The 26,574-nt window shown below is 48.8% G+C and overlaps 1 long non-coding RNA gene across 4 annotated transcripts; it reads left to right on the plus strand.

The window, feature by feature from the left end:
• The first annotated feature begins 60 nt into the window (after positions 1-60).
• On the plus strand, positions 61-15,095 carry LOC111925540 (uncharacterized). 4 transcript variants are annotated; one of them, XR_015280014.1, is made up of 5 exons: positions 61-310; positions 399-549; positions 885-1,078; positions 4,175-4,404; positions 14,840-15,095. It is a non-coding gene; the product is annotated as an uncharacterized LOC111925540 (long non-coding RNA). The 4 variants fall into 4 exon arrangements; XR_002862285.2 differs by lacking the exon at positions 4,175-4,404 and having other exon boundaries at positions 396-549; positions 14,840-15,089; XR_002862283.2 differs by lacking the exon at positions 4,175-4,404 and having other exon boundaries at positions 14,840-15,088.
• Positions 15,096-26,574: the final 11,479 nt, after the last annotated feature.

The following is a 26,574-nucleotide window of genomic DNA, read 5'->3' on the forward strand; positions in this document are numbered from 1 at the left end:
ATGTGACAGTTTGTTGTTACGTGATGCTCTTCCCCTGTGTTGTTATCCCCGTGGCAACAGCAGTGATGATTTGCCAGCTCATGGTGCCTGACGCACGGCCGAGCCGTGCTGTGCTGGCGTTAGCTGGCTTTACACCTGCTGCATAATTGCGCTCTCGCTCGCTTCAAGATGGGGCATGTGAGCTTCAGGCTGGGAACAGCTCCACTGGAGCAAAAAATCCGGTTAAAGGGAGAAGCAGAGCGGGCGGTGAGCTGCTGAGTCACTCCCCAGCCCTCCTCGGGTAGCCTGACACCAAGGCAGAGGATCAAAGGTGAGGTGACCTCGTGCATCGGAGGTGAGGGGCTGGAATGTGCATTAGCTCTGGAATGCAGACAGGCAAACACTGCCTCTGTTAGCAGCTTTAGGCCGGGGTCTAAGATCGTCTGTCCAAGGGGAAAAAGCTCCACGTGTGTCCAAAGCCTAGAGAAGTCAGTGGAAATACTCCCATCCACTGTGACTCAGGTGCTCAGAGAAAACATTCTTGGATCTCTTCTTCTGATCAGAGCTGAGGTTAGTCTGCGCGATGCTTTTTGTCCACTCTGTTTTGAAGCTGGGTGAAGCTCTCGGAAAGCCTCAAAACCTCTCTTTAATTTGCTAAATAGGAAACTTTCATCTCATCCTGTAATTCCAAAGTTCTCATTATGATCTCCAAAGAAACATTAAAATGGGTTGTGTTTCAAAGATCATTGTTTTTCATCCCATCTCCAGCCCACTCTATTTATTCCAGTGGACTAAATATCGAGGTTGTTATTTCTGGGTGTGAATCTCTGGTTCTGCCCTTGCTGATTTCTATACCCCCTTCTGGCCTTGGTAATTAAACTAAGCAAGCTGTTGTCTACTTTTAGAGGATTTTCTGGCAAGGCCTGTTTCACTGCCTTTTCACCTGGATCCAGGGCAACAAAGAGACCAGTGCTGTTTGCCACCTCCATTTCTCTGAAAGGTGTAAGACAGAGAACACAAAGGTGTTGGCCAAGATGAAAGAAGGACTCCTGTTGTTGGATCCCTTGTTTATTTTTGGGCTCGCAGGTGCTGCTACATGGTAAGATTCACCTCTCCTAACCTCAGACATCTGCAATGTGGACATTTTATTTCTGAACAGTCATCCTGGACTGCCTTTACAGTCCAGCAATGTACCTCATCCCGAAGTAGACATTTGCAATGCTTGCCCTATTGGGTTGTGCCCTAAAACTCCTGGTTGTCTTCCTGGACTCTAGTGGGGTCTATCAAACAAGCTCAGAGACACACATCTACAGCTGAGGTATTCACAGTTGGTTCGAGAGCTCCAGGTTCAGAGTCTAGTTTTTACTGGATCTCAGACTCTAAAACAAACCTCTGTTCAGTCTGACTTCCCTTCAGTAAGTCACCTTTGGAGATGGATTTGCCCTCTTTCGAGGAGATGATGTGAACTCAGTCCTTAAAAGTTTGCCCTTTTCAGAAGCCATGCTTTCACAGGTTTCTTGCCCTGGGGCATCCCTGTCTTCCCAACCATCCTCTATGGTGAATTTTTAACAGAGGAATATAAAAAGGATGATTGTGCTTCTTTCCATCATTTCTCGGGACACCACCACTGACCAGCACATCCATAAACAACGAAGCCACCGGGGCAGAAAGCCCATATGGGCTTCCACAGTCCCCAAAGGTACCCAGTAAGAGGGACTTTTGACCAGGGCATGTAGTGTAGGACAAGAGGGAATAAGCCTAAATGGGAAGAGGTCAAGTTTAGATGAGGTATTAGGAAGAAATTCTTTGCTGTAAGGGTAGAGAGGCCCTGGCAGAGGTTGCCCAGAGAAGCTGTGGGTGTCCCGTCCCTGCAAGTGTCCAAGGCCAGGTTGGATGGGACTCTGAGCAACCTGGGATAATGAAGGTGTCCCTACATAAGGCAGGGGATTGGAATGAGATAATCTTTAATGTCCCTTCCAACTCAAACCATTTCATGATTCTGGGATGTCCTCATGCATGAATATGTTTGCAGAACAGGAGGGCAGCGTCTGGATCATGGTTCATTACACACTGAGGGATCCTTAGGATGAAAGAAGCTGCATAAACATGAACTATCTCCATTGATTATAAATGACAGGGAAAGGGAAATGCATGATTTAAAGCAGTGCCAGCTCTGGTTTAGCAGCAGATAAGCAGCACTGGGGCTGTTGGTCAAACAGCGCTGCTCACTCTTCACTGCTCACATTCAGATGAAATGCAGGAGGATATTTTTTTCTATCAATGCCACAGAGCTCTGAGTGTTCCTGTATGTCTTTCCTACAGAGATAAAGATATAGACACTGCTGACATGTTACATTCCCCTTATCTGGAGTGATTGTGCAATCCCACTGGTGTAAATCTCCCGCTTCCTAGCGTGATGCAAGCAAGCTCTGCCTCTGCAAAGATTGGGGGCAGTTTGGCATGGCCCTGCCCCCCACAAGGCAAGAGGTGTGACTTGTCAGCAGTAAAATCATGAAAGCATTTCTGCAGGAGGTGACAAAAGGCTGGAAGTTAATGCAGGACTTTCCAAGAAAGCCCCATGCCGTCTCCACAGCAATTCCTCCTCTTGCCGTGTGTCTTGTGTAAGGGAACAAGAGACTGACTTGCTCAGCTGGGCCATCTCCCGAAATTCTGGGCAGGGCTGTCACGCTGCAGGCTGCTGCTACGTGATCCATCTTTGGAAATAGAGGCCCATCAGGAGCACTTCCAGATGGTGTATTTCCATGTCCTGCTGACCTGGGGACTTTGGGAATGATTTTTACCTCATGCAACTTCAGGGGAATAAATCAGTGACCAAGTGCTGCTTTGGGTGCCCCATGTTAGCAGGGACACGAGGCTGGCAGGTTTGAGATGGGACCTGTGTGACACCCCTGTCCTTCTAGAAGCAACCAGAAGCCAGGTGAGATACACCAGGGCATCCCAAAGGGCTTGAAATGCCTGTATTTAGGCACCTGTCTTCCTTCCTGCACATCCACACCCTCTGTCTCCATCAGAGCTGGGCTGTTTCTGCAGCAGTGACTTAAGTTCTTTCAAGGTGAGGTTTAGCCAAACTGTTCTAGACACCTACTTTAGTGAGTTGTTCCCTAAACACCACGGGCTGTCATAACTAGACCTCTGTGACCGTGAAGGGATCTCAAATTTAGACATTTACATGCAATCAGCCAAACTCCATCCCAGATCTGCTCTGTCTCACACTGACATTAACTTAATACCAAGAAAACAGCAATCCACAGACCTGATTTTGCTTGTAATTACAGCAGTGTTGATGAGATTAGATACAGAACCACCACTTGGCAGTTGTCCCTCAAAGTAAGCTCTGACAGATCTTCATTATGGTAATGTTTTCATGGCTCCTTTTGTAAAAACAAGAGTTTCAGTTAAGAGTTATTTGTTTGGATTCGAGCCAATTGCGAGCGGCTTCAGTTTTAACAGGGTGTCCCACGATGCTTTCAATTACAACGAGGTGAGTAAGAGATGTTTTGGTTTGCTGGCGATGCTGAAAGATAATTGCACACGTCTAAATTGTTCCTGATCTAATAAAAAAGTTTCACTCCATCCCAGAGAAAACATTTCAGCTCACTCTTTAAGGATTCTTCACGTTAAGAAGAAAAACAGAGTGAAAGGAAATCTCTGAACAAAGACACATTTCATAGTGAAATCCATCTCAAGCAACTTATGTTTTTTAACTCTAAATGAATTCACTTGGCAAAACTGACAGAAATTCACAGTGTTGCTGCTTTCTTTCACCAGAAAAAGTGTTTATCCCCCCCAAAACACGCCCACACTGTTGCAGCTGCAGTGCTCTAAAATCCACAGGGCTTTGGACCCTTGCTGGCAGGGCTGGGGGGCCTGGGGTGATCCCTGAAGGTTTTTGACAGCAGGCTGACAAAGGGCCCTTGGATGCCTTCCCTCCATGGTGCTTCCACAAGGTAAATGTTCCCGGTATTATTTGCAACACAGTCATATGTCACAGCAAATGCCAGGTACAATAAGACCCAGACAGCAAAACAGTATAAATAGATGAGGGAATTCCTGGCATTAGTTCTGGAGCAGTTTGGGACTGGAACAAGTGAAAAAATGCAATTTTTCATAAAGGGAACTTTCTTGTAAGGAAAAAGAAAATCTCCCCCCTTTCTCCCCTCCCTTCTTTCTCCAGATTGTGCTTTTTCACCAGGGAGAATCCCACTGCTCCAAGTGAGTTGAACCAGAATTTCATTTTGCTGAACTGGCCTGATTTGGGATGCAAACCACCTCTGAAAGGCTGAGATTTCCCATGGGAGCGGAAATTTTCCGAATTTTGCTCATCTCTGGTTACTGCTTGCACAGAAATGGCCTAAAGCAAACAAACAGCCCTCTCCTGGAGCAGCCAGCAGAGCAGCCTGGAAAGTAGGTTAATTTGGATGGGGTTCCCGGGTGGCAGCTCCTCGTCCTCTCTCCTGCCTGGGGAAACCTGTGCAGTGATCAGCTCTGCAGACAGGGCAGTGACAAGCCTCCCTTCAAGGCAAAAATAAACTTGCAGGTTTATAAACTCAGAGATCCTTCCCTACAGGAATCATTCCCACCCCAGGGCAGGCTCGTGTGGCTCGACACAGCTCTGCTGGCCTCAACAGAGCACCCCAGCAAAACGATCACCTCATTCTAGATGTGAAAATATTCCATTTTAGAACAAAGCCAAGTCCTCAGAGGATTTTTTTTGGTAGGCTCTACAAAGCAGCTGATAGCCCAGATGGGAATTCATAGCTGTGGCTGGTTGCTGAGAGCCTGCCAGCTGGTGATGCATCCCCGTTGGTGAGGTATCAGTATGTTATTGGTGAGGATCAGCAAACGTGCCAAGGCTGGGAGCCTGGGGGGATGAGAGATGGACACATGTGAGAGGCTCTGGATGGAGACAGCTGGTTCCTTCTCACTGCCTCATAACACAACTGCGAGGAGACATCAGCCTCCAGAGCTGCTGAGAGGCTGGGGCTGGGCAGCTTGGGGCAGCTGGTGGGAAGAGCTGGACCCCAGGTGCAGTGCTGGAAGGTTTCTATCCATATCCACAGGGCATGGCATGTAGGGTCAAGCTGTTGCCTTTCCTTGCAGCAAAGACAGATGTGCCCTCTGAGCACTGCACTCTGGTCATGAAGTGCTCCTGGCCTGCCCAACCTTCAGCCTTCCTGCAGCCTTTACTTCAGTTCTCATCTGGGGAGAGAAGAGTGCCCTGCAAACAATTAACACTCCAAATCCCCCAGTGAACTAGGGAAGAATTATCTCCTCATTTTTACCTGTCTGGAAAATGACACAGAAATTAATTGACTTCTTCAAGGTCACACAAAGAGTCAGTGGGAGATTTGAAAATGGGACCCAGGAGTCCTGACTGCTGGTCTTTTCTAACCACTAGATACCTAACTTCAATTTCTAGAGAACCTGCTCTTAGGATTTACAATTTTGATTAAATATTCAAAAAATATTGAAGCTTTAAAGGAAAAATAATTCACTACAACTTTACCAAGTGATGTGTGGCTGGGCACAGCCCCTCTGGGAACACAGGCACTGTTTCAGAAGAGCTGCTCAGCTCGATGCTCTGCATACACATGAGGTCCCAGGCTCAATGCCAACAGACACAGGCACAGGTCTGGCTCCTGCCACCACAGGCAGCTCAGGAGGCTGCCAGGGCTCTGCTCGTCCATGTCCAGAAGATGAGGTCCTGAACTGAAGCAGCAGCAAGCTGTGGGTCTACACCTCATGCTGGGCTTTGGTTGTGTTATGTGTTCAAAAGTGCTTTAGCTGCTAAAGGTGAGCAACCAGGGCTTTGAGAGTAAAACATGGAGCTCAGTGGGTGCATCTCCTGCTCTGAGTGCAGAAGCAGAGCAGTGAGTTGGCTCCTGGCTTAAAATCATCCTGTGAGGGCAGAAACACCTTCCACCAGGCTCCTCATCCCCTTCCCTGGGCTCCCATCCCATGGCCCAGCTCCCAATGCTCAGCAACCCATGTCTGATGTTGCCTCATTTCTTCATTTCTTTTCCCACCAGTGCACAGAGACCCCCTCCCAGCACCCCTATGGCTCTGTCCTTGGGGCAGCCCAGCCCCACAGGTGCCCCATATCAAGGACAATGAGGGGAGTGCAACCAACCCCTTCATTTTCTCTTGCCTGCTCTGACCTCCCTGGAATCACCACCTCCAGCCATCACCATCAGCATGACCTATCCCAACAGCTGGCCCAGCAGCCTGACTCACTGTTACCCTCTAGTGCTGGACCAGCTGGGAGACAGCATCTCCCTGGAGAGCTCAGTGCTCCAGGCAGCACTGGCTTGTCCTCTTCACTGCCAGACACCCAAAATTCAAGTCCTGGCCTCAGTGACTCATTGTAGGATGCTGACTTTCAGCCCCTGCATGGTTTGCTGAGCCACTTTCTCTGCTCTTGCATCCCAGACAGGCAGATTTGTCACCCAGCTGTTGGTAGCTTGGACCAGCCCTTCGGTTTACTTGATTATGTGCCTGCTGCAGGTTTTGCTCTTCCTTCCTTTTTATTTAAAGAACTCCCTGTCATCTTGAGTTTTGCTCTCCAGACCTCATTTGCTGTGGTTTTGGTGGAGGGACCAGTATCAGGTTTGCCCAAGGAGAGGCTGATGGTGAAACACCTGACAGGAACAATTAGGGAAAACTTGTTCTGTTGGAAACTCCTATTTTTATAGGGAAAGCACAGTTGGTGAGAGGGACCAGAGTTTGCTCCCAGTCTGCACCAGTAAGAGCTCAGACTCAGGAAGATGGTGAAAACATTAAAGCCCTCTTGATTTTTCCCAGTGGTCTCTGACAACATTGACACTGGTTTTCAAGGAATCATTTTCCCTCTCAATTGGGAAAAGAGGGGTTGAACATTGTTAGAGAAGCCTTTGTGGACAAGGCTGAGGACGGCCTGTGGGGCTGAGAACAGAATGCTGAGATCTGGCCAGGGTGGAGTGAGGAGCTTGAGAGGGGGACAGCTTTCCTGGGGAGAGTGATGAAAAAGGATCCCTTGCAGCAACAGCAGACTTCTAACCCTCCTCCCTCTCAGCTTCCAGGGGAAGAGGGTTTGCATTTTTCCCTAGCAGGATTTACCAGTGTTGGGCACCCAAATTAGAAGCCTTCTTGCCCTAACCAGGCCACAGCCCTGAATGCCAATGATTCACCACTGGAAATACTGGTAAAGCTACTTTCCTTTTCACGGTTTTCCGTTTCTTTTCTTTCTTAATGAGTGCCGCCAATTCCTTATTTCACACATGCCAACATGGATTATAACTTGCTCCTCTGAAAAGAGGCCAACAGCCACATTGGCCACGGGCTTGACGCTGTGCAATCAAGAGCTTTCTCTGGCTCCTGACACATTTGGACCTGTTTTTCTGATAAGCTGAGCTTGTTTATGGCCATGCATGAAATGCAGCTTGTGGTTTTCTGTCCTAGTGCATCTTGTTTGACTGTATTTTAACTTCACTGAGTGCTCCCGTTGATAGAATAAACATTGGTATTCATATAAATCGTTTACCCTTTCAGATCCTGTGATAAAGCACAGGAAAAGTGTCTTGCCTGCACTAATGAGCTGAGCAAAGCAAACATCCTGGACGATAGGTAAGGATCATTTGGAAATTTTATGGCCAGAAACAAAGGTTTTGAGTCTGTGCATTTGTGTACACACACACAGACGCACACCACAAAAACTCACCCCTGTATTTGTGCAATGTATCCAGCAATGCATTCTTGAGTAATGCGTGTGTTCCTGGAAAACATACTGTTCACTTGTCTAAATGGAGGTGTATAGGGGTTCTTTTGGGATGCTGTGAGAATCCACACAAATCTGGCAGGAAATGGTGCAGGCCTACAGGCTCCCTCCCTCTTGGAGCAGCTGCTGAAAGCTGGGGAGGACAGCCCCAAGACCCTCCAGGGGTGTGAGATAGCGAGGTGTTGTCAGCAGAACTGAGCTCCCTGCATGGTATGAAGGGTAGAGTTCAGGGATGGAGACACAGCTGGATCAGAGTCTGCAGGATGGTGTCCAGTGAGCAATGGGTGCCTGTCCATGGAGCCCAGGGAGGGATTCCTTTGACCACAAGAACAGCGCTGTTGGCTGCATTAGGAGGGACTCAGCTTTCTGAGCACTGGCATATTTTGATCTGTGAGATGCTCCAGCCTGTCCCAGTCAGCACATTCCATGGATTCCTCTGGCATCTGCAGTGGCAGACATGACAAAGGAGGCCCAAGTCTGGATGACATCAAATTCCAGAGAGATGAAGGTCTCCATAGGTCCTGTATCATGTCAGCTGGCAGGCATCTGTGCAGGTACCCAATACATCCAAAAAACACTGGGCACTCCCTTTGGAAACGGACCTGAGCATCAAAATTTGAGTTCATTTCTCCTAACTAGACATTTATAATGTAGTTATATCTAACGTGGCCGCTCCCAGCTCCTTTTACCATAGGTGGGAAGAAATGTGCACTCCAAGGGCATGATTCATCTGCCCAGGTCTAGAAGTGTCCTCTAGAGAGATAAGAATAACCCCTTGGTTCTCCTGAGAACATAGACTAGAACTCTCTGGGGTCTTAATGAGCACATCAAGACAGAGTTAGTGTTGGGTTTTCCCTGTGGATACAGGCATTAATCAGAAGAATTGCATCTTTAAGACATATACAGTCCACCACTTCCTTTGATAGATATTCTCTGTGACTGGTAATTGTCTCATCTGAATTTGCCTGGCTCAGTTTATGTCCTGCTTCTCTTCTGCAGATTGAAGGATCCTTCAATATTGCAGTGAGTCACATATTCTGATCTTCCCATTGATAAAATGAAGAGCTAGAGCTTCTCAAGGCTTTGACAGATGGCTTAAAATCCTTGAGAACTGAGATAAGATATGGTTGAGCACATTGTTTCCGTCAATGAGGACAAATGGAGCAAATTATTAAGTAATTCCGTGTTATGAGATAACTGCCTTAATAGCATCATCGTGGTACAGCCATCTATGACAAATCAGAGCAAAGCTATGTCCAAGCAGCTCGTGGGTGGGAGAGTTTAACAGTATATCGAAGTGTGTGTGTCCAAAGAGAGCCAGAAGGACCAGAAAAATGTAGGGAGAATATCCAATGGATGTAGTCACAGGAATGCTCTTAGGACTTGCTGAGAACATAGAGAGAAGGGGAGCAATAATTCGTTTTATTTTCATGTCTTGAGTTATCTGGAAAATTGATTTGAGCTGTGAATCCAGAAACAACCTTCAGTTCTTTTTCATCTTTTCTAGAGGAAGAAAAAGGACAGGATTGCTCTGTAGAGGTCTTGATCCTACTGAAAGTCGTCCTGGAGCTGGAACATGGAGTGGCTGTGCCTCAGTTTCTCCATCTGCACAGTGGAGCTGTAGTATGCTTTTGAGCATCTCCTCAGCTGTGGGGGATCTGCCTGGTCTAACTCAGATCTCTGATGGTGTAAATCAATTCCTGTGGTACTTACTGACAAGGATTCTGGCCTGCAGCTTGCAAAGCAGCCACATTCCCATGCAACGTGAATCCCACCCCTGGGGTAAAACCCACTGCCAAATCTGTGAGCAGGAGAGGGACTTCTTGCTGGAAACATCACAATGTTACCCTGGAGGGTGGAAAAGAAGAGAAGACCATGTACTGCCCTGTTTCCAGGCAGAGTTTAGTGGAATTTTAAACAGCCTCATTCTAACCTCCCCCCGTGACAGCAAATGTCACTTGTAAAGTGTGTAATTTGTGCCTGCAGCCCTGTGCCACTCAGGTCACATGCAGACGTGTACTCCCTGCTGTTCCCTTCTCTGCTCTGACTCCCACAGATCTCTCCATGGCAAGGGTGGGATGATGTGCCTTGGGGAGGTCCCAGTGCTGCACCCATGGTGAGCCCAAACGTCCCCACTGCACCCACAGTGACCTCTGTGCATGCCCGGCTCACCTGCTGGCACCAGGTGTCTGCATCGTCCATGTCACCGGCTGTTGCGGCCTGGGAGCCTGCAGGGTCTGCTGTGGGAGAGAATTCCTGCTTTTCCTGGGCAGATATCCCTTCTTTTGGCCTTGGGCTCGTGTTCTCCCTGGCTGACAGACCGTTCCTCGCTCCCCCGGCATCGCCGCGCTGGCAGCACAGACGGTGCTCGCAGCACCCTCATTCCCAGCCTGGCCTTGCAGCCATCTCTTCCTGAACTAGAAAGACAACACTGCTGGTTGTTCTGCCTGTACAAACCCCACCTGTGCTGGGAGGGAGCTGTGAGACCCGTGGCAAGCCCTTGGCACCTCATGTTGTGACCTATCACAATGGGAGACCCTTGGCAGGTCCTCAATGCGGCACGATGACAGTGTTGGGGTGCTCAGCTGTGGTGCTCACTGTGCTGCACACTCCTGGGCCTGCCCTGGTTCATCTCAGCATTGGGAAAGAGCTTCTTCTGTTGGAATTATTTAAATATCAAAGAAAAGCCCTAGTCCTCAGCCATTTGGTCTTTTCTCATGGTGAAACCTCGGCAGAGTTGAATAACTTCATGGCTCCATCCAACTAAAGCAGTGTTAAACAAGTGTTTCATCATTTTGGGAAGCGAAACTTGAGCTTCTGCCACGAGCCAGCCCAGCAGATGCCTTCTGAAGCCTGTTTGGAACCTTAGCAGGCACATGGCTCTGCTGGAGGTCAGGGAGATGTCTGTGAGTGCGCCCTGATGAATGAGAGTCAGCAGCCACCGGTGGGTGATCCTGTGAGACAACTCAGTTGCTGACTGAATTTCAAAGACCACATGAATGAAAGGCTCTGTGGCAGTCTCTAGAAACTCCTGCCTGGGCTAAGGCCCCATTTACCAACCAGGAATAATGAAAGTGTACACCTTTTAGAAGGCACATCAAGATCTGTTTGTTCTAAGTGTCTTAGAAAAGCCAAACAGTGCTATTATTATTTATTCCAATGTCAGAAACGTGTCCACACCTCGTAGCCACCACAGGGACCTGACAATTCCATCAGCCAAATGATGGAGTGTCCATGGAGTGAAAAGGAGTATCCATGCCTCCCTAGCTGTGCAGTGTGCATCTGAGTGAGGCTGAGTGACTCACTCAAGGCTACCCAGCAATATATGGATGAAGCAGGACTGATTTCAGTGCCACAGCTGTTGATGGTCTGCCTGCACTGAAGATCAGGTTAGCAGAGCAAAGCAACCCTTGCAGAGAAGGTCCTGGTCCTTTCTTGTCTCCATGCAGAGCTGTGGTCATGCTGGGCAGTGAGCCTGTGGCCAGTGACCTTCCTTCTGTAGCCCCCATAACAATATTTTTTTCTTTTCCCAGCTCAGTCTAAGCTTCTGCATCCCTGCTGGAACCCAGCCCATGCATGTAAATATCTGTGACAGAGGAAAAAACTTCCCTCTAAAATATTTTCAGGATCTAAAGTATTTTTATAGGTTCTTCTACACCCTCTTCTTTTAGGTGAAACATAGACTTTGAACTTCCATTGGGAAAGGAAAAAACCTTTCCATTTGAAAGCCTGAAATTGGGTGAGGGACACCTGGCTTGCCCAGCCCCATGGTGTGTGAACAGGGAAAGAGCAGGGTCCTCATCAGATCTAACGCCTGTCATTAATTAGACACGCTTTAATTGGTGGTGATTGAGTAAATGAGAGCTCAGTGGGAAGAGGGAAGGTGCTCACACCGTGGTGAGTCACGTCCCTGGTGGCTCCAGTGGTGCCAACCCGAGGGCAGGAGGTGAGGATGCTCCTGCGTGCAGGCCTGAGCTGACAGGGCAGGCTGGAAAAGCTGGTCCTGTTGGGGCTTTGGTCAGACATCAAGAGAGGGCTTCAATTTTCAGGCACGTCAACCTCATGCTTTCCATGAGGGGCAATGAAAAGGAGTTTTGTGTTCCAGGGCTGTGCTCTGCTGGCCCATCACTGGACTCAGGTTCACCAAACCTTGCAAACCCCCTGATGGATCTGCTCCTGCTCCCACTGAAAACATTTGACACCAGATCAGCTGAGATCAGATCTAGATCTGTAGAGGGAAACCAAGACGGGTTTTTTTGTTTGAGGAAATATTTTTGCTACAGACAGTTTATTTCATGCACTTTGCATTTTGTTATTGCATTGCTGAATCCCTTCCTTAAAAACCAATAAGATGAGCAGGGACCCTCTTTGCGAGGCTTTTTTTCTATTCCACTCTGCCATAGATCTGCTCTTCAGTGGGTGCCACTCATCAATAAATCCTCCCTTTGTCCTCTCCTCCTTTAAGCCAACCCAAGGGAACTAGATAGCATTTCAGCAAGCCATTATTAAAGTGATGGTAAATACAAACCCTTGATGGAGAGCTGTGGCGTAGGAACAGATTGCCCAATTTTCTTAGAGCGATGGAGATGTGCATGTCATTAATAAAACATCTTGTTGTATGGTTTTTAATTATTTTTCCCATCTCAGTGGAGATCGTTACCTCTGCTCACATGGAAGAGCAGATAACTTGATGAAGGTTCTTGTAATAAGCATTGTTGGAGCCATCATCTGCCAGAGCATCTTGGTAATTAATGGTTTGTTTAAATTCCAGTGCATAATTGTCTTTGTGTTCCTGACTGTGGCTGGATCCTAATGGGACATCTGTAGGGAAAACAGGAGGGCACTGGGGGTTTAATTCAGCACAAATGCTCATCAGCCAGGTGAGCTTCAGCAGTGTCACATCCCAGAGGTGCCACCTGGAGAAGGCTGGCGTTGCTCAAGGAAACAGGAGCTCTTTGCTGGGCTGGGATCTTCCAGCAATTTACAGCACCGTGGATTTAGGAATAGGACTGAACATCTTCCGAGCTAAGATCAATGGGTTTTTTTTTATCTGGTGGCTTCTGCAAACACTAAACCATCCTGTGTGACAGCACAAGGTGCCTGTACAGGCAGGACCAGGAGATCTGATTCTACTAAATAATTTCTGGACCAGCTCTTTCAGTCCTCAGTCCAGCTAGGACTGGGCCCCAAATCACTGAACTCACTGGGCTCTTTCATGCTTTTCAGCATGAGAAGACCTTTGTCCCTTATCCTTGCTGCAGCCCTGCAAATTATTTGCACCCTGTTTCACCTGATTTTACTGTGAGACCTGAAATACTCAGTCCTGTGTTCCCCACTCCCAACTCTGATGCTTGGTGAAGTAAAGAAGTGTAGACATAAAAAAGGGCTTCTGAGCCTTGTAAATATGGAAGAGATTTTGAAAACATGATCCATGCACAGCCTGAAATTCTTAGAATGTGAAAAAGAAGTACCCTGCTAAAGCAAAAAATAAAAAATGACAGTGACATACATCTCAGGAGATGGAAATCCTGAGGAGAGGAAAGGGACCAACGTGTCTGCTCACACTGCTTTGAGGCCAAAGGGTCATGGCATTAGCTGTGTCAGGACTGTCACTTTGCAGCCAGTAAAGCATTTAGTACAATTTCAACTTGACAAATCCTGAAGTGCAGAGCTAATTTCAGTAAATGACAATTGCAAGCTGGGTGCACATCCTCACTGAAGAGGTTAACACTGTTAGCTGAGCGATAAAAGCATTGCTGAAAACCTCAGCCTCTCTGTGCATAGAGAGTAAACAGTGAGAAATTCCTCTTTGGAAGGTTTCTGTGCCACAGGAGGCAATGGCTAGAGTCGGGATCTCAAACAGTAAATAGAGGTTTTTATACCTCAGTGACTTAACAACCCATTAGAGCTTTCCTGGCTCTCTGCTGTCACCAGTTCTCATGCTTTAGGACAGAAATTATCCTGGTGTCAGGAAGGGATCTCTCCTCCACTGCCACAGGTCCCCACAGGTGACCAAGGAAAAGGTGCCTCATGTAAAACTCCCCTCTGAAACACCCACCACCAATTCCTGCCAGGTATTTAATTTCTCAGCCAAAATGTTGAGTAGGTGCTAATTCCAAGATGACAAGGGAGCTGCTCGGAATTGCATTGTTTATTTTTTTTTAGGAAGCCCTCTGTTACTGTGGTGACAGCCTAGAAGGAGTGAGTTTGCTATCTTAAATGCCTTTGGGCACTTCTGTGTGTGAAAACGTGCTGTGTTCCCAGCTCCCCTGGCATCCAGCTCTGTTCCTGAGCCAGTGGAGCAGCACAAAATGATTCCAAGTGATGACTGGGAAGAGGGTGAGCATCACCAGTGGTGACTGTGGGTGAGCATCTCGCCTCGCAGGATAGAGGTGTACAAAATATCCAGCTTGTCAGAGATGCTTCCATCACCTTTTTGGGGATGTTCCCAGGGAAATTTGAGCTATGGACATGTTGGGATGGTGGGAACTCAAAGAGGCCTTTCTTCCCAAGGTCCTGTCCTTTGAGAAGAGGCATCAAGCAAGAATCCCTTTGCGAGTTACCATGGGGGAGTCAGCTTGCAGAACAAGGCCTAAATTTAGCTGCTTTTGAATCACAGAATCCTAGAACAATTTAGGTTTGAAGGAACCTTAAAGATCATGTCATTCCAACCCCCCTGCCATGGGCAGGGACACCTTCCAGCAGACCAGGCTGCTCAGAGCCCCGTCTAGCCTGGCCTTGGACATTTTCAGGGATGGCAAAGAACAGCAGCATCTCTTCCCTCTCAGGCACCAGTGACTTCTCTCTTGTGTTAACTGTCATCCTCCTCCTGCTTCTGCAAACACTGTAATTCGAAAATAGAAAAAGGAGAAGAATGAAACAAAATAACTGCTTAAAAAGCCCTGTAAAAAAAAAAAAAAAAAAAAAAAAAAGAGGAACCTAAGATATAATTATGCCTCTTGGATGATATTTTCCTCTGGAAAAGTACTAAACATGTTCATGTGACGTTCTGGTGTACAAGTATCTGCAGCACGTCTCCCTCTTGCTCTTTCTTCCTTCCTCCCTCTCTCTTGCTCTGTGTTCCAGGAGCTGCCAGCACGTTCTGCAGACAGACCCAGAGACAGCTCAGATGTGAACCTGCAGCTGGGCTCGGATTTAGGGATCTCTCCACAAACATCACGAAACCCACGGGATGTGCTCACAGCATTTTAAAAAAAATTACGCTCTGAACCCTCTTTCCACCCTGATTTCTGGCTCATTTCTGAGAAGCTTTGGTGGAGCAGAGGCACTGAGGGGCTCGGAGGTGCTGAGCCACCCCTGATCCCTCTCCCTGAAGGTGGACAAGCCCCAGGAGCTCGCAGAGCGAGACAGGAGCAATTCCTTGCAGGATGCTGGATGGATGCAGGATGCTGGATGGATGCAGGATGCTGGATGGATGCAGGCCCAGGGGATGGATTTGCAGGACAGAGCAGCACGGTTTAAGGGAGGTCTGAGAGAATACAGGCAACAGAAGCTTCTGCAGCTCAGTGGCACATGAGCCAACAAACAAAATCCCCCCTGATCCTGCTCGCATTCCCTGCCGGATCAAGCCCGCTGCTAATTGTGCTGTCAAAGCTCTGCGGGATTCCCTCCGCCGTCAAACAGAGGTGTCTCCGACACTCCTGGGGTTAAATGATCCCAGAATTCATTTATTCACTGTTCTCAAACCCAGGACCTGTGCTTTCCCTTTCACTTCCCCCCTGAGAGACGTTTGCAGTAGCTGAAATTCAAACCCTGCAGCAAATCACCATGTTTTGCACTAATTTAACATGAAGTTTCAGGTACTTAAACATTTCTCCAGTCTTTGAGCACAAAAGTGGCCTTTTTTCCCCCTTCACCACCATCCCCTCTGTTAGTCAAACCCCATTCCAAAAAAATTTGAGGAATGAGCCATGTTGTTTACTCCTTTCTGGCACATTTCATGTTTTAAGAGCAGTTTTTCCACCACATTGCAGAAAAAGACTCATCACTGGGCACAGTCCTTAGCAAGCTCTTGAGAGCCCAAGCTGGGTTTAAGGCTGGAGAGAACACCTGAAAGAAGATTTGTGTCCCAAAAACCCAGAGTTTAAGTGTGGGATGTTTGCACATCTCAGTTTTGGGGACCTGATCACGGCTCTGATGCTGCCCTGTTGGGGTGAAACCTCAGTACAGGAGGTTTGAGTCCTCCACAAAGGTGAGATGACCCCATAAGGATGCAGCCTTTGTATAAAGCTCTTTTTTTTCTGTTAAAAACTGAAGCCTCATATCTATCACAACACTTCTGAGGCACCATTTTCTTTTAGGTAACAACCTGTCAGAAAAAGAGATGAAAAAAGAGCAGACCTTTCCCCAAATAGGGTGTAGCTTAGTGGAAAGTCAGAGCTGAAAAAAATGGAGATGCCAATAAAAAATAGGAAAAGGAATGTTTTCATCTTTTTAGAAGTATTTTTTTTTACCTGTTATTTTGCTTAAAAATCAACCAAAGGCTCTTCCTTCCAGCTGCAAAGGTGTCGTCCTAAATTAAAGCTCCCATGAAAATTCAAGCTGCCTTGTCCTCATCAGGGTTTTAAATTGAATTAGTCAACTGAATTAGGAATGCTCTTTGCTTTTCTGTGTTTGGTAGTGGCTGATAAGCCTGCAGCCACAGAGAAGGCTGGGTTTGATCCCAGCTGCTGCCTGGACCTGTGTGTGGAATTGGTTAACCATGTGCAGGAGAGCCCTTCTGAGCCAGGCCCATATTTCCTCCATAAATGATACTTGTGACAAATACCTGGTGTCATTGATATTCCATTAGTTTCCTTCAGTGAAAGATCAGACAGCTTTAAAAAGCCAATAAATTCCCACAGATTGTCTCTGAAAAGGAGAGAAAAAAGATTCCTTGGCAGGCCACACACCATTAAGCCCAAGCAGTGAGCAGTGTTTTATGGTTAGCAGGGCTGAGGTCACTGCTTCTGGATGGGTGCAATTAAGATTCACTGAAGCTACCAAAACCCCAGGATTCTTCAGGTGCTGGGGCAAAGACACCTTGCTCAGACAGCAGCAGCCTCAGCTTGGAGGAGGGATGTTCTGCACTGCTGCAGCTCCAGGCTCTGCTGGCCTTGGCAGCACCTCCCAGTGCTTAGAGGTACAAACCAGCACAGATCCCACTTAAAAAAACCCCAAACCTTCATGAAGGTGCAGGGAAATGCCTTTGAAGGCAGAGATTCTGCTTGCCTTGCAGACCAGAAGCCATTTTTAAAAGAGGTTTTGGAGTGTTGTTAAAACTCTGCAGCTGACAATGTGCCCACCTTGTGGTCAGCACATCTCTGTCACTCCAGAAAATGTCTCAAAGCCACGTGGTTTTCTTTTTTTGTATGCAGACAATCCGAATGTGAGGTATGAAATGGCAGCAGCTTCCTCCTTGCCCAGCGTGCTCAGGAAATCTGGATATTGTCAGGTTTTGGGTGCCATTTCCTGACATTTGTGTGTCCTTCCATCCATCTGTCTGTTGAGATGATTTCCCCAGATCTTGCTCTAGCTGCAATCCTTCAGCAAGTCCTTTGTTTCTGCTATTCTGCTTATGCCTGAAAAATTATCTTATTCATGCCCAAAAATATCTTTCAGCCATTTGCACCCAGACTTTGAATTTCAAGAGCTATTGATTAGGCTTTGGGGGGGGGTTGTTGATTTTTTTTGGTTTTGTTTTTTAAATATAATTTTCTACAGGTAAACCAAATCTTTTTAGCTAAATACCAGAATAAATGAATATGCAGATTTTTTTTTTTCTCCAAACGCATGCTTTGATGAATGACTCATTGCCTTTGTTACAGGAGAATTGTTGAAGCTCTGGTGTTTTCAGGCACTGAGCAAGGCAAGGTTGGGAGGAGGAGTTATTGTCTTTTATTAGACTAGATGATATAGTTGGAAAAAAATCAGGGAGGATTTCAGGCATGTGATCCTTTCCTTCAGGTTTGGAGCTGCTTTTGCTGCCTTCAAGCTGCAAGTTAAAAACAATTGTTGCAGTATTTGGCTGGGTTGAGCCAAAGTCACTGCAGTTGTCCTCAGCTTTTCCTCCTGACCTGGGAAAAGAGTCCTGGAGTTCTGTGCCAGCATCACTTCATGCTAAAGCTCCTTATCATTTCACCCCCTTTTGAACATATTCACCCACATGTCTGCTTGGCTTCCTCTTGCTCCCTTATACCTGATAAATAAAATCAATTGGAGCTAATGGGTGGCATTTCTGCCTTCTTCCTCCTGACATTTGGATGGAAACCCAACCTTCAGGTAATTCCAGTCCCATACAACATTTGTACAGGAGGAAAAGGAGGGAGGGGCAGATGCTGTAATTTAAAACTTCTGAAATAATTTAGGAGGGGAAAAAAAATCTCCAAGTTGACAAACCTCTGAGTTAACCTATTGAGGAGTCTCTCTCTCAGAGTGGATCCTGGGGCTGGAACACTTTGCCATCTGGGGAAGGACCAGCACGATGAGGAGACACCCTCAGGTCAGGGCTGGGGTAGGCTGTGGCTGGGTGAGTGGAAGCCAAGCGCTTTGCACATCCCTGGCTGCCAGGAGGAAAACTTCCAGCCCCCAGGCAAGATGCTGCCCAATGGATTTTGGGGGAGATAACCCAGCAGACCCCCAAAACCCTTAGGGTTTGCACAGGCACTGGTGTTTCTCAGGCGAGGTGTCTGCTCTGGGCCAAGCCAGGCGCTGCCTGTTTGTTTCAGCCTGGCTGGGTGTGGGAACGCTTTCCTCCCCCTCTCCCACTGCATCTGACTCAGAAAATGTTTGAAAATCCCAGGTTTCTGCTGTCTCCTGCCTCTCCCACTCTGGGTAACAGGAGGCTGAAGGAGAAGCAAACAAAGGCGTCCTTATGCTCTGGAGAGCTGATGGGTCATGAAGCAGCAACTCCTCCTCTTCTCCTGCTGCCCTCCCGGGAATCTGGCCTCCCCATTGTCCAGACATGTTAAAGGCCTCCTTGGCGTGGCTGTCACATCCAAGCCTGGGCTGGGGCTGAGAGAGGGCTGTTTTTATCGATTATCCAAGCTGCAGAACATGTCTGAGCCCTTTGCTGTGCCCGTGGTCCGTGCGTTCGCTGCTGGGCTTTGATGGGTGAAGAGCTTACAAAGCCAGGGGAAACGGCACAGCAGGCATCTTGTTACCCTGCTCATCTGCACTTGTGTGCTCACTCCAGCCTTAAAATCATCTTGCAAGTTTTGTTGGGGGCAGAGTTTCCCTTTTTTTAATGTTTGTGTAGCAGCAGGTGCTGCAGGACCCTGCTCCGTGTGCAGGAAGCATCATTTGACCTGAAACCGCCACTGTGAGTCAAGGGACAGAGAATGGCAGGTGGTTTATTTCCAAAATCCACAGCAAAATCAGGGACCAGATCTGAACTCATCATGGTCTGCAGCTTCCTCATGAGGAGAAGAGGAGGGGCAGGCACAGATCTCTGACCAGTGACAGGACCTAGGGGAATGGCCTGAAGCTGGATGGAGCGAGCTTTAGGTTGGATATCAGGAAAAGGTTCTCCCCCAGGGGGTGGCAGGGCATGAAAAGGCTCCCCAGGGAAATGGTCACAGCACCAAGCCTGATGAAAATGTATTTAAATAAAGGGAAAGACACCTGAGGCCTACACAAGGCAGAGAAAATCTCAGACTCCTTTTCTCTGCCTCCCAGGACTCCCATCTGCAGACAGGGATCAATCCCTTGCTATTTTGCTTTTTTTTTTTTAGTTCAAATAGAGGCTCAGATGCACGAAGAGCTACATCAAGCCCCTGCTGCAGCACTAGAGTATCATAAAAACAGAGGGAAAAAATCACAGGCTCTAGGTAGGGTCCCTGTGCGTGTTCAGGTTGGCACCTGGGAGAGATGAGGAGAAACATTTCCAAGAGATCTGCTGGGGAGGTTTTTGAAAGCATTTTCAAGCCCATGACCTTGTCAGCAGAGCTTCTGAACCCTGTGATGGCCAACAAACCTCCATCCCTGTGCAGTGTCCTCATCTTCTTTATATAAACTCGAGCCCCAGGCCAGGGCAGTCGGCCAAGCAAACACACACAAATTCCTTCCTTCCCCGCTTCCACCCTGCTCTGCTCAGTGCTCGGGCCCAACATGGGGCCTTGGACAGAAAGGTCAGGACCATTTGGTGTCCTCTTACTTTGGCTAGTGAAAGGGTGTCTCTGGCTGTGCAGCCTTCTAAAAATAAGCCAGGCTTGCAGCGAGGTTTTGCTCTCCACCACGCACAGGAATAAAAGGATAGGAGAGGCAGGAAAGGTGTCGGGCGAGGGAGGTGTCCGAAATCTGCCGCGCTGCTTCCCTCCAAGCCACACATATGCTTCCTCCTTTGTGTGAGCATCCTGCATGCTGAGAGAGGGCAGAGAGGGAAGGAGAGGCCTCAGAAAGCCTCTCTTGCCACTGGCATGGAATGCAGACCCGCTGGAGGGGCCACAAAGAGAGCCCTGCCCTGGTGAGCGGGCTGGCAGCAGGGGCTGGGGACAGGGGCAGCATGGCCATGAGTGGACAGGGTGCCACCACGGCTGCAGTGGGGACACAGAGCAGAGCCAGTGTGCTGAGAGGGGCTGCTGGGAGGGGCTTTGAGTGGCCATGGTTTGAGGGAGAGCTCCTGTGAGAGAACCATGGGCTGGTCAGAGCTGTAGCAGCTCCTGCACAGGGGAGCTGCTGGGTCGGGATGGATATGGGGAAGACACGGCGTGTAATCCTTTGGGAACAGCCCCTAGCACAGGTCACCGAGGGAGATTTTAGTGCTTTAACTCCTTCAGGACTTTGAGGGGTCCAACAGCACAGAGCAGGTTGCAGAGGTGGCTGTAACACTGATATTTCAGGTCCTGGTGAGGATCTCCCACCACCAGAACTGACCAGTGTAAACCAGTTCACTTCAGTGCTCATCTTCATCACTTTTTTTTCCCCTTTGGCTTACCATGCAAATATGTCCTGTGACAGCACTTCTCCTGTGATTTCAAATACTGAATCCAGCTTGATGTTCTATGAAAGGCATTTCTCACTTGACTTTTCCCAGGCAGTCCTGCCTCGACCAATTAATTGCTCATCTAAGCCAGCCCACAAAGTGTGACAAAGTCAGCAAAGATAGTGGGGAAAATGTGCCAGAAAACTGTGAGTTTACCCTGGCTTTCAAAATCAAGAGAGTGTTTTCATCATGTTTATGGTGAGCTTGGAAGTCTTCATCCTGAATGCTGCATGTGGGTCCCCTGGATAGAAGGAGGGGGATTTCAACCCAAAGGATTGTGAAGAAGGTCAGAGGAAGGGAGAGCCAACCCTAGGAGAAGGGACTAAATCCTCCTGGTGTTGTAGATGGATTTTAGTCATTATATGAGCAGTATTATATTTTATGGCTGCCTGAAACAGCTGATTGTGGGATTTGAGAAATCACTGGCCATATATTCTACACTGTAATCAGGAATTAATCTGGCCAGCTGCCCACAGCTCTGTGATTGCATCTCTCCAAAGAGCCTTATAGTATTCCTTGAGGTCTGGGTGGATGGCAAACACTGGGAGCAGTCATCAGTCTCTGACAAAGCAGAGCAAGAGATGGTGACAATAAATAAGGTGGAGGTCAATCCAATTTCCTGTGATGGGCCATTTGTGAGAGGGAAGGGGTTTGTCTGTGTGAGAACCACCTGACACTGTCCAGGCAGCCACCCTGTTAACCATCCCCTCCTTCAACAGGTAAGGGTGTAAATGTGCCTATCCAAATCCAGCTGGGATTTTACATCCACAACACAAGTCTAGCTCAGGAGCTGTGGAAGTGAATGTCAGGAACACGTAGTGACTGGATGTGTGTAAGCCAAAACCTGGGGGAAAATGGTTTATGGGAGAGGAAATGAAGAGTTCTTCACTCAGTTCCTTCTGGGTAACTGCTGTGCTGTAGATCAGAGCTGCCCCACAGCACAGCAGCACTGGTGCTTACACTGGAGGACAGTTCATCCAGCCTGGCTGAGCTGAAGAGTAATAAAAATAAAAGCCATGGTGATAATCTGGGAAGGTTGCTGTTTCCCCAGGAAAACAAAGGATTTTGCTAAAAACCTTCTTGTCCCCCTGTTTTTGACACTAATCACCAGGAAAGGCACGGTGCTGGACTGTGATTGCAGCTCTCATCCCAGCTCTGAGCTTGGGCCTCTCATTCTGCCTTTCACTGTCCCTTCTCTGTAAGATGGGGAGATTCATTAATGGCTTTAAGCTGAAAGATTTAAATTGGATGTGAGAAAGAATCTCTCTCTGTGAGGGTGGTGATGCCCTGGCACAGGGTGCCCAGAGAAGATGTGGATGTGCCATCCTTAGAACTGTCCAAGGCAAGGTTGGACGGGGCTTGGAGCAACCTGGGCTAGTGGAAGGTGTCCCTGCCCCTGGCAGGGGGTGGAACTGGATGATCTTTAAGGTCCTTTCCAACCCAAACCATTCCATGATTCTATGGTTCTATGAATCATACTTACAAAACATTGCAGGGTTCTTCAACAAGCATTTGGCAACCACAAAATGATCCTGTTAAATGTGAGTGTTGGGTTGATTTGGATGATGTCCTAACCAACATTCATCTCCCAAACAAAACTGAGGCGAGCCAACTACTCTTCAGGCTATAAACAATAGCTGTGGTGGGCAGGGGATAATGCAGGTAACACTTCCAATTCTCAGCTCAGCCATCACTTAGGAAACAACTTTGGTCACAAACAAACAGCTCCCAAAAGCTGATTTGATTTCTCTTTGCTCCTCTGCCCCTGGGTGCTGCAGGGACCCCGTTTGTGCTGTTCTCTGCAGAGAGGGGGGAAAGGCAGCCAAGGGAAGCAGTACAAAACCTACCCCTGGAGGTTCATTTCACAGGGACCTGCAGGGACTTTCACACACGTTTAGAAACTTATTAACAATAAACAGAGTCGTCTGGAACATTCCTACATCCCGGGTAGGGGTTCGTGCTTCCGAGTCAGGGAAATCTCGCAGATGAGCATAGAGAGACTGCGAGGATAAACGGGAATATTGGCGTAGGGCTGTACCCAGAGGCTCCAATCTCTGGAGGAGGGGATGGGGAATTGCCTGCCCCCAGTTCAGGAGAGCCAGCACAGAGATCAGAGCCAACAAAGGCTGTTATTGCTGGCAGGAGCAATGAAATTAAAGAGATGTTTCGCTATCCATCATCAGGTGTGTCAGTTTTCAACACTTAACAGCTGCAAGTTAAAGCCTTTCTCTGCTGCATTTCCAGTCATTGGCTTTTAATTTCGGGCACAAAGGAGGGAACTACATTGGAAGTAGGGCAGGTGAGATTTCCTCCCTCCTGCCACACATTTCCGCGGCAATGCATCAGTAATGAGACTTCATGGGCAGCATCTTCCTTGCCAAAGCAGAATAATTAATTCAGTTCTTTACCTGGTTGCTTGTCCAAAACCGCTCTGGGCTAATGGGATAGAGACTATGCCAGTCCTTTCCTCTGGTATGTGACAGCCAAATGCCACACACTGGATCTCCTCACCCCCTCCTTGCAGAGCTGGGGTGTCTGAGGGGCAGGGCACCGCGCTGAGATCTCACCAGGAGCCTGTGGCTTGTGCTCAGCCCCTCCAGGTGTGGTCCCAGGCTTTCCTTCGGCATCCCAGGCTGAGGCTCATGCATCCTTGGGCACGTGTCAGCTCAGCTCACTCCAAGTGGTGTTGAAGAAACCCTGCTGCAGCCTCTGCCGGAGTGAAGGAACAGAACCACACAGAGAGCGAGAGCAGCAGCGTATGGAGCTTGGGAGGACTGAAGAAAAGAGCCCCTTCACTTTCTGACACAGAATGTGTGTCAGAGAGAGATACAGGCTCCTTTTTTGCCATTTGCCAGACAACAGCAGTTTTTCAAGGCAGCATCATATGGGTTTTCCTTTTATAACCATCTCTCTCATGGAAATCCCCACTGGTCCCTGCTATTCCAGCACAGGAGAGTGTCTAATTCAGCTCATTTTCCCCCAGGAAGATCCAGCTGATTATGCAATAGCAATGTGTACCAGCACGTTAATGGCGCTTGGCACCTTCCTGGGCTGCACGGGAGGCAGGGGATATTGCTGTCATTATGGAATTAGTCATGCTGGAAACACCGCGGGGTTTGTTTAATCCAAGGAGAAAAGAAAAAGAATTGGTGGGGTGGGGTGAACAGAGGCAACAACAGCAGCTTTCTGAGCCAGACAGAGAGGGAGCCAGGGCAGGACCTGGCACCTTTGCCAAGCAGGGGGTGTCCCAGCAGCTCCCCGTGTTCCGGATGCCTGGGGGTGTCCGTGGGCTTCAACCAGCTGCAGGCTGCAGTTTGGGGGTTTTTCACCATGCAGGGCCCCTGTGGATGGTCTGGATGGATTTCAGCAGGTATAAAACAGTCAGGGCACTGCAGACCCCTGTGGGAGGAGTGGTCTGGAGGGAAGGACCCTGCCTTGCCTCTGCTGACCGAGGGGACACACAGAGGTTTCTGGAGAACCAGTGGTCACACGCTGGGGATGCTCTTCTGCTGGTGAGGAGAGGAGGGTCCAAGCCAGTGCTCCCTGCTCTGCTGCTCTCCCTCTTTCACTGCTGCACAGTCTGACACTCTGCAGGTCCCCTCTGCCTCCTCAGGCCTTTCTGGGGTCAGGCACCATTGACACACACTTCTCCTCACATCCTCCCTCTGGGAATAAGGGCACACACAGCTTGAGGTGATCAGCCCAGTGACCTGGGTGTGAGCCCTGCATCCTGACACCTCCTGGCCCAAAGAAGAGCTGTGTTGGCTGCAGGTGCCCCATGAGGAGCATCCAGCTCCTCCTGACCATTCAGGAGACATCTCTGCAGGTAAGCTTGCAGCAGCTGAGACCCAAGCTGAGACCCACTCTTGCTCTGCTGGCTCTTCACCCCTCCTGGGCTTCAGGCACCTCTGTTTCACAGCTGCACTTGTGTGCAAGCCCTCCCCATGCCACTGGCTGTGTGCTCGGTGCCAAGGCACAGCTGGGATCGTGCCAGCTGGAGACTGCCTCAAATCTCCTCCTCCCAAGCCAAGATTTAATGGTTTTGCAGCAATCTCAGTGGCTGCTTGTCCCCCACCTGTGCCTGCCTGAGTGCTGCTTAGATTTCACACGCTGCCAAGGGCCTTCAGATGCTGCCAGCCGAGCTGGCCCTCACAGGGCCAGGAGAGGATTGGTCTGCACTAAATTAATGCACAGACAGGTCCCTAAAGCTGCTGTGAGCCACTCAGCCCTCAGGAAACACTGCCACGTGAAATGCCACAGGGAAGCAGGCCAGAAGACTTGGCCTAAGGAGAAGGGATGTCTGTTCCTCCTTCAGCTGCTGCCCACAGCCTATCCCCTGCCACCTCCTGGGTGCAAGGTCCTGACAAGGGACATTTTCTACCAGTTGCTTCTGGTGCCACAAGAAAATGTCTGCAGCAAGTCTGGCTGTGTGGGGGAACATATCTCCCTCTCATTTCTGAGGGATGTGGAGCAGAGCTCCCATCAGCTCTCTCCGTCCCTCACTCGCGGCGAGGGGGAAGCAAGACGTGGTGGGGATGTGGTCTCCCTGCTGGGTACTGCTAATTAACATAAGAAACAGTACCAGAGGCTATGAGGCATCGAACCAGAGTGTAATTAGCTACATGGGATTTGCTAAGTGTCTCAGCAGTCTGAACAACAAGCAGGGAACCTCAGGGCCAGCCTGTGTCAAGGAGCTGCTGTGTGACAGCAGAGCCCCCCCAGGGCAGCTCAGTGCTGCCCTGGGTCAGTCTGTGCCTGGTCCAAGGCTGTGTTGGGTTGTGTGGAACGGCCAAGTCCCTGCTCCTTGCCCCAGGTTGCCAACATCACAGACATCTCTCTCCTCCTCGCTGCAGCTTATTTAATATTTATGCACCCAAGTGCTCAGGAATATCCTAACACTTTGTATGCTCAAAAGTCCAGAGCTTTGCTGAGATGTTTTGCTGCCTGTGTTTCCTTTCCCTCCTTTTCTCCTTTGCACTGGGCTCTGCAAAGATGCTGTCACTGGGTCAGTCAGTTCTGCTGCCTTGGGGATGGGAGCAGGCTCCCCAGCTGGTGTCGGGGTGTCTCCTTGCCACCTCCATCTGCTTCTCCCAGACACAGCAGGAGGGATGCCCTGGTGGGATTTCATCATCTCAACTCCCTCTGCCAGGCCATGGAGATCTAGTGAAGGCCAAGAAGAGGGTGTCCAAAAGATGCCAGGTGAATCACACCTCCAGAAGGACCTGACCTTGCCCACTGAGCACCCAGTGACATCCACAGGTGTCCTCAGTCAGACCCAGACAGGTTGTCACACCCCTGAGGACATGGGGATTTTAGGGACTGTGAGCCCAAGGTACAAAATATTTTATGTTGCTTCTGGTCTTTATGGTCACCTTGTGATGGGCTGGATTTAAATGTGTCTGGTTTAATCTATCATTTTCTGGGATAATAAACCCACCCACTCGAGTCTCTAAAGGCTTTGGAAGGCACACACAAAGGGATCTATCCTCAAGAGGCTAAACCAGAGGCAGTAGGACACCTCCTCTTTTGGATTAGCCAAAAGAGGACAAAAATAGCCTCAATCCCACCGGAAGCCTGAACCTGGGTTGTGATTCATGCCCTGGCTGGCTGCCCACGAGGTTTGCACAGGAATTTGTGAGGGAAGCTGTCGGGTTTCTGGCCCCAGCTACCCTGAGTGCCTGCAGGAAGGATGAACCCTTCCCAAAACATGCCAAGGCTTGGAAAGGAGCATCACGTCACGCCTGGCAGGAGGAACCTGCTCCAAACATAATGCAGCTTCTGTTCAAGGCTCTCTTTTCTATTTTTACATGTGTGGAGTGGTGTAAAATGTGCTTTTTTA

The sequence above is a fragment of the Cyanistes caeruleus genome, chromosome 1 (assembly GCF_971803275.1).
Source record: "Cyanistes caeruleus chromosome 1, bCyaCae1.hap1.1, whole genome shotgun sequence".
In the NCBI taxonomy this organism is placed as follows: Eukaryota; Metazoa; Chordata; class Aves; order Passeriformes; family Paridae; genus Cyanistes; species Cyanistes caeruleus.